Source organism: Schistocerca cancellata, chromosome 1 (genome assembly GCF_023864275.1).
Source record: "Schistocerca cancellata isolate TAMUIC-IGC-003103 chromosome 1, iqSchCanc2.1, whole genome shotgun sequence".
NCBI lineage: Eukaryota > Metazoa > Arthropoda > Insecta > Orthoptera > Acrididae > Schistocerca > Schistocerca cancellata.
This window is the reverse complement of record NC_064626.1, coordinates 739,438,244-739,444,601: the sequence shown is the minus strand read 5'-3', so window position 1 is coordinate 739,444,601 and position 6,358 is coordinate 739,438,244.

Sequence of the window (6,358 nt, the reverse complement as noted above, 5' to 3'; positions counted from 1 at the left end):
TTTTCAATTTGAATTTGTCTATCACTATAAGAAGGAAGTAAGACAAAATTTAATGTCCAGTCGATGTTGAGGTCCTTGTTGGACAAGTCTAGGGAAACAAATCGGGCACGACCTTGTTGAAGGAACCGTCGCGGCATTCACTTCAAGCGGTTTAGCACAACTATGACAAATCTAAATCAGGGCTTTCGGAAACAGATATGAACCACACTCATGATTAATATAAACAGTGTTTTGACCATACTGATACGTCGCTCGGACTCTGTAGTTGTCGAAAGTAAGATAGAATTTCGTATTGTATTGTTTTTAAAATCCTTTCCTGTGTAAAGGAAACCACGAGTGTCTCTGTACAGCGCAAGAAAAAAAAAAAAAAACTTCTCTCGTAAGGCTACCGAATTCTGAACGAAAAAAAATGTTTTTGTTCATCTTAGTGCGGCAAATCCGCAAGCGCAAAATGAGGCCCCAGCAGGAAATCAAGGAAATCTGTAAGAACCACCTGAAGATGGATTTATAATAAATCCTAAACGCCGGCCGGAGTGGCCTTGCGGTTCTAGGCGCTACAGTCTGGAGCCGAGCGACCGCTACGGTCGCAGGTACGAATCCTGCCTCGGGCATGGATGTGTGTGATGTCCTTAGGTTAGTTAGATTTAATTAGTTCTAAGTTCTAGGCGACTGATGACCTCAGAAGTTAAGTCGCATAGTGCTCAGAGCCATTTGAACCAAATCCGAAACCTATAGTGGTTTGATATGAAAAAACTTTTAAGACATTACTTGTGGCCGGTTGCTGTTTAACTTAACAAACATTATAGTTGTAAACGATAGTTTCCTCTGTACTTCTTCGTTTAGAGAAACGATAGCAAACAGTCGCTTCAGTAGTGTCATCATTGTATCTCCCTCCCTTTATATTCCCAACAATGTAGCTCATTTATCACGCATCACCAGTGATGAATCTCAAGTTAATAATATCTAGTATTGCCCCTTGAAAGACAGAGTACTGCGAAGTAAAATCTTACGTTATTCTCGAAATTCATGGGCCTCTGCGCGTTTTGAGGACAGTACTTCTATTGAATTAAGCGTTTCAGAAAGAAAAGATGTAGCGAATGGTGTTTTTCGTTATCAGCCATAAGGTTTCATTTGGAATTACATTATCGTATGTATCTCGAGGCCTCTATCAAGAATCTGAGTCATGTTTGCGCTTCTGTGAACGCTCGTACAATATAACTGAACACAGTCGAGACCAGGACTACGTATTTTTTTTGCCGGCCGGGGTGGCCGAGCGGTTCTAGGCTCTACAGTCTGGAACCGCGCGACCGCTACGGTCGCAGGTTCGAATCCTGCCTCGGGAATGGATGTGTGTGATGTTCTTAGGTTAGTTAGGTTTAATTAGTTCTAAGTTCTAGGGGACTGATGACCTTAGAAGTTAAGTCCCATAGTGCTCAGAGCCATTTGAACCATTTTTTTGTATTTTTTTATCTTTTACGAGTAGTGTTCTCCCAACAGTTATACGGCCTTTCGATGTCGTACTAACAGCTTTGCAACCCTGTTTCTTATTTCTACTTTTACACTGCATGTGGAAGGCAGATATCTGGACTCGAATGCTGGCATATCACATGTTTTTGATGTGTTGGAGGATTCATCCTAGCTAACCCTGCGATAGAGAGCTTAATTCTGAAACCCATTCCGTTTTTAAATTTATGTAGCTGTTTCTAGCTGTAGCTACAGCACTAAACCTTTAAACTCGAGTACACTGTTTGCCTTATTCAGATGTGCAATATGATGTGAATCATATGACACAAAATATTTACGTACAGAAAATATGTTAGATATCTTCAACTTTTGTAGTCCTGTCGTCCTCAGTTGCGTATAATATAACGTTACATTTATAATTTTTACTACATATATCACGGATATCACAAAATACAGTCAGTAGATGAAAGTGACATTCGATCTTTGCCAATAACATTCGACAGTTGGCAACACCAACGAAAACATAACATCAAAACAAGTTTTCAGTTGCTAGTGCCGTGAAGTATGGAAAACAAAAATTTCAAACGAAAATTGTTATAAGGAGAAGAGCAGCGTCAAAAATAGGGCAAAAAAAAAGACACATAATGTGTAGAACAGCATTCACGAAACCTGTAAGTAGGACATTATTTATTACTACATCGCAGAAAAGCAAACTGACAGAACTATTTGTAACCAACATACACATGGTCCCAAATTGTAAACTAAATAATTTAAAGAAAAATGTGTTCATATTTCAGGCCATGGAAGATGTATTGCAATGAATAAAGGCGAAACACGCACAGCCTGAAAATTGTTTCATTCAGTTATAATTAGCCGGTCCAAGAGTAAAAATTATCAGCAGACAACAGTAGGTTACACATTTACACATGCTGTCTCGTTGTGAAGTAATCTAAGTCAGGTTGTCAGTATGTTATGTTACATTTCCAGACATAACTTAGTATTGAGGAATTTAAAAATAAATGAATATTATTAAAAAGAAAGTAAATTTAAAGGAAAAGAAAGAAAATCTAGAGTGAGAGGATCTGTGACCTTACCTGAACAAAATTTAGCATTCGAAATTAATGGTCCAGCGGTTTCCACTCCACTGCACCAAAGAATATTGTACCTACACTTTCAGGTTCAATGCACCGTCGGTTGTCTTGTTTGGACACTACCTAGCTGTTATCAAATGCCGCCATAGTGAAAGAGCGCACGGATTATGGAAAAAAAATTACACCTCTAGTGGTACCAGCGGGTGCACCGCAGTCTATGTAACATGCCTTTTATGTTTAAGGACTGGTAATAGACAGTGTGTATCTAAACTTTGCTGACGTTTGGGATGTCGTTCATGGATACTTTTTGGTATAAGAGCCCCGTGGTCTCGGGTGGCTTGTTACAGAGTAATTCCTTTTAGTTTGATTTCTAACACCCCTCCCCACTTCGTAGCTGTATTGCCTGAAAATATGTGCACAGCAGTGCAAATGCCAATGGTATGCGCTGTGTGTCTTGTTTCGAGAAAAGAAAGTTATACTCACTCATTGTACTTGCAGTTGAGAATAGTACTTGCAGTTGAGAATAGCAGTGCCTCGCCCGCATCTCGTGGTCGTGCGGTAGCGTTCTCGCTTCCCACGCCCGGGTTCCCGGGTTCGATTCCCGGCGGGGTCAGGGATTTTCTCTGCCTCGTGATGGCTGGGTGTTGTGTGCTGTCCTTAGGTTAGTTAGGTTTAAGTAGTTCTAAGTTCTAGGGGACTTATGACCACAGCAGTTGAGTCCCATAGTGCTCAGAGCCATTTTTGAGCAGTGCCTCTCCCTCGAGCCCTCGTCAGTACTGCTTGGTACTGTCTCGGGTTTATTTCCCGACAATGTTACCTGTACGTCCACAGCAATACACAGCAGTACTGTGAATAGGTATACTGATGAAGAGCTGGTCGATATGCACTTAGCGTATGTGTTTGCTACATGCAGTGGAAGAGCGGCACGACGACGCTATGCTGAGCTGTACCCGCAGCGAAGGCAATCGCACCACCGTATCATTTGAGTTTTGTTGCGTTATTCTGTGTTTTAGTTTTTACATTATCCACATTGCATAATTACAAGCATTTTCATTATGTGAAGGTAATTTCACAGAAAAAAGATAATTTTGGTTACAAACGGAATCAAACATAACTACATTATTACTCTAACGAGCCACTGGAGACCTTGGGTCCCTTATTACAAAGCACTCAGAAGGTATCACTGAACGACCACCAAAAGTTTGTTGGTAGACCAGATTCATATTCTATAATACGTAACCGAATGAGGTGCAGCAGCGTGTAAAGCGTTACTCTCAATTCGGAAGACTAGGGTTCAAACCCTAGTGCGACCAACCACATTTTTGGTTTACTATGGTTTCCCTAAATCCCTAGCGTGAATGCTATGACGGTTCCTTTGAGCAAAAAAAGGACAAAGCCGATTTATTTCTCTATATTTTTTATTCTAGCTCATCCACCGTCTCTTAACAACCTCGTATCGATGGGACTTTAAACTGTCATCTTACTCTCACAATGCGTCGATCCTTTTTTCAGCTCTCGACATATGTACAGGTCAGCGGAGAGATAGTGGTGCGCCTGTTACACAAATGTTTCAGAGTTTATACTTTAGCAAATTTGTGAGATATTTGCTTCTCTATGTAACCTTGTTGGAAGTAAGTTTTCGGAAGGTATCGATTCTAGTGTGTCCGCATCATATCTTAGGATGTTAACTGTACCCACAATGCTTCGATTGGCAATGACCTCCCTGTAAACGCATTTATTTGACAAGGTAGACAACAAAATAGGTAGGTTGCTGACGACCTTTCTTGCTGTGGTGGGAAGGTGCAGAAAAAAATAGCAAAGCTGGAAGGTGATTCATTGTCCTTAAACTAGGCTCAACAATCATTTTTTCTGTCGTAACAGAAATAGTCATGATATATATCCTTCACCTAGAACGAGAGAACAAGGAAGTTCCTCAAATGGTTGGTTCAAATGGCTCTGAGCACTATGCGACATAACTTCTGACGTCATCAGTCGTCTAGAAGTTAGAACTACTTAAACCTAACTAACCTAAAGACATCACACACATACATGAAATGGTTTTCGTTATTGTAGTTTTACAGTCTGTCGAAATTCATCATCGATGTAATCATTACACACTTCGTGTAAGTCAGAAAAAAGCAATTTTACGACAGAAGTTACTTCCTGTCGACTGTACTCTGTCATCGAGCGGTATTTCTCAAACATCGTTCAGTAACAATTGCATTAATATATACAGGGTGTCGCAGGAGGAATAGTCAGCTTTCAGGAATTTGACAGGAACGATCATTCGAAGCAAAGAAATCTAGCAAACATGGATTCTAAAGTGCGTAGCTTGAAGGGTTATGAGCACTTCATCTTCGATGCTGTGAAACAGATCTCTTCTTACTCTTTGATTTCCATATTTTGGGAGGAGGTAATATGGACCAAAACGAGAAAAAATTGTATAGTAAATATGGGCACTAAAATGTGTACCTGAAGAGTACTTGTTCCTTAGAAGAAATGTTTCACGTAGCTTTTAAGGTAGGCATTTAAGAGGTCACATTTATTAGACTTTTTTGCTTCGAATAATCGTTCCTATCGTGTCCCTGAATACTAACCATTCCTTCTGGGATATCCTGTGCCAGAACGTTACATTTACAGCACAGTTTCCATATTCAACAGATATATTTTATTTCATTTTTTTAAGGCGCCATAATTATTTTGAAAACAGGATGTCGACACACCATGACTTAAGCAAATGAGTTTATCCAAGTATTCTTAGCTTCTAATCCCTCCTCCTACAGGGAAGAGGACTGTGTTCCGGAGAACAGTTAAGTATTAAGCACTACATGACGTGGTGTTGTGGTCCAGTGCAGTAAACACTATTTGCTGAAATCATGATCTTGAAAAAATAGTTTCATTAAAATGTCGACTTATATAAGCGATCACAACAAATAAATTTCTCTTCGTTTGACTTAACCCTCTAAACCTATAAGCAAGACTATCCAATCTTGAGATTTCGGTAACTTTTTTTTTGTTTTGTTTGCTTGTTGAAGGCGGAAAAGAGGCAGCAGAAAAATTTCTCAGTTAACGATTCCTCTCACTTGAGAGATCCCGTAGATACAAGATTTCATAGCTGGTTGTTTTTACCCTTTTTATACATTTAATTTAATGCGTCTCGTCTAACAGCACATGGTACAGATAATGAACACGACATAAAAGCTTACCGTGTGAGGAAAAAAAAGATGAATCAACTTCTGTTCATGAATTTAAAGAGGGTCTACCACCACACACAGTAGGAATGTAAAATTACACTAATCTTTTCGTATCCAACGTGCCGACATACCCACCAAAGTTTGTACTCAGTTTGTTCATCGCTTCTCTCTCTCTCTCTCTCTCTCTCTCTCTCTCTCTCTCTCTCTGTGTGTGTGTGTGTGTGTGTGTGTGTGTGTGTGTGTGTGTGTGTCTGAGCTTTCTTGCGTGTATGCGATGCCATATTACATTACTCAAACTTGATTTTTGCTTCAGTAAAACGAGCGAGCGGAAAGAAATGTTAATGACTGTAATGGCACAAGGTACTCCTGGCTTATTACGCAGCGAGCGTACGATACAAAAGTTGAAATGCCGGAAAGACTCTTTTTGGGGTCTGTGGCCTAACCATTAGCTAAAACGATGCCACAAGCTTATCAAGTCACCAGTCTGCATGTGGAATTGCCATTTTCTCTATTTCTTCTCTTAATCCCCCATATTTGTTCCGTAAGCTACCTTACAGGATATACTGGACGGTACTTCTGGTACAACTGTCTGTTCCCTCTTCCCTTATC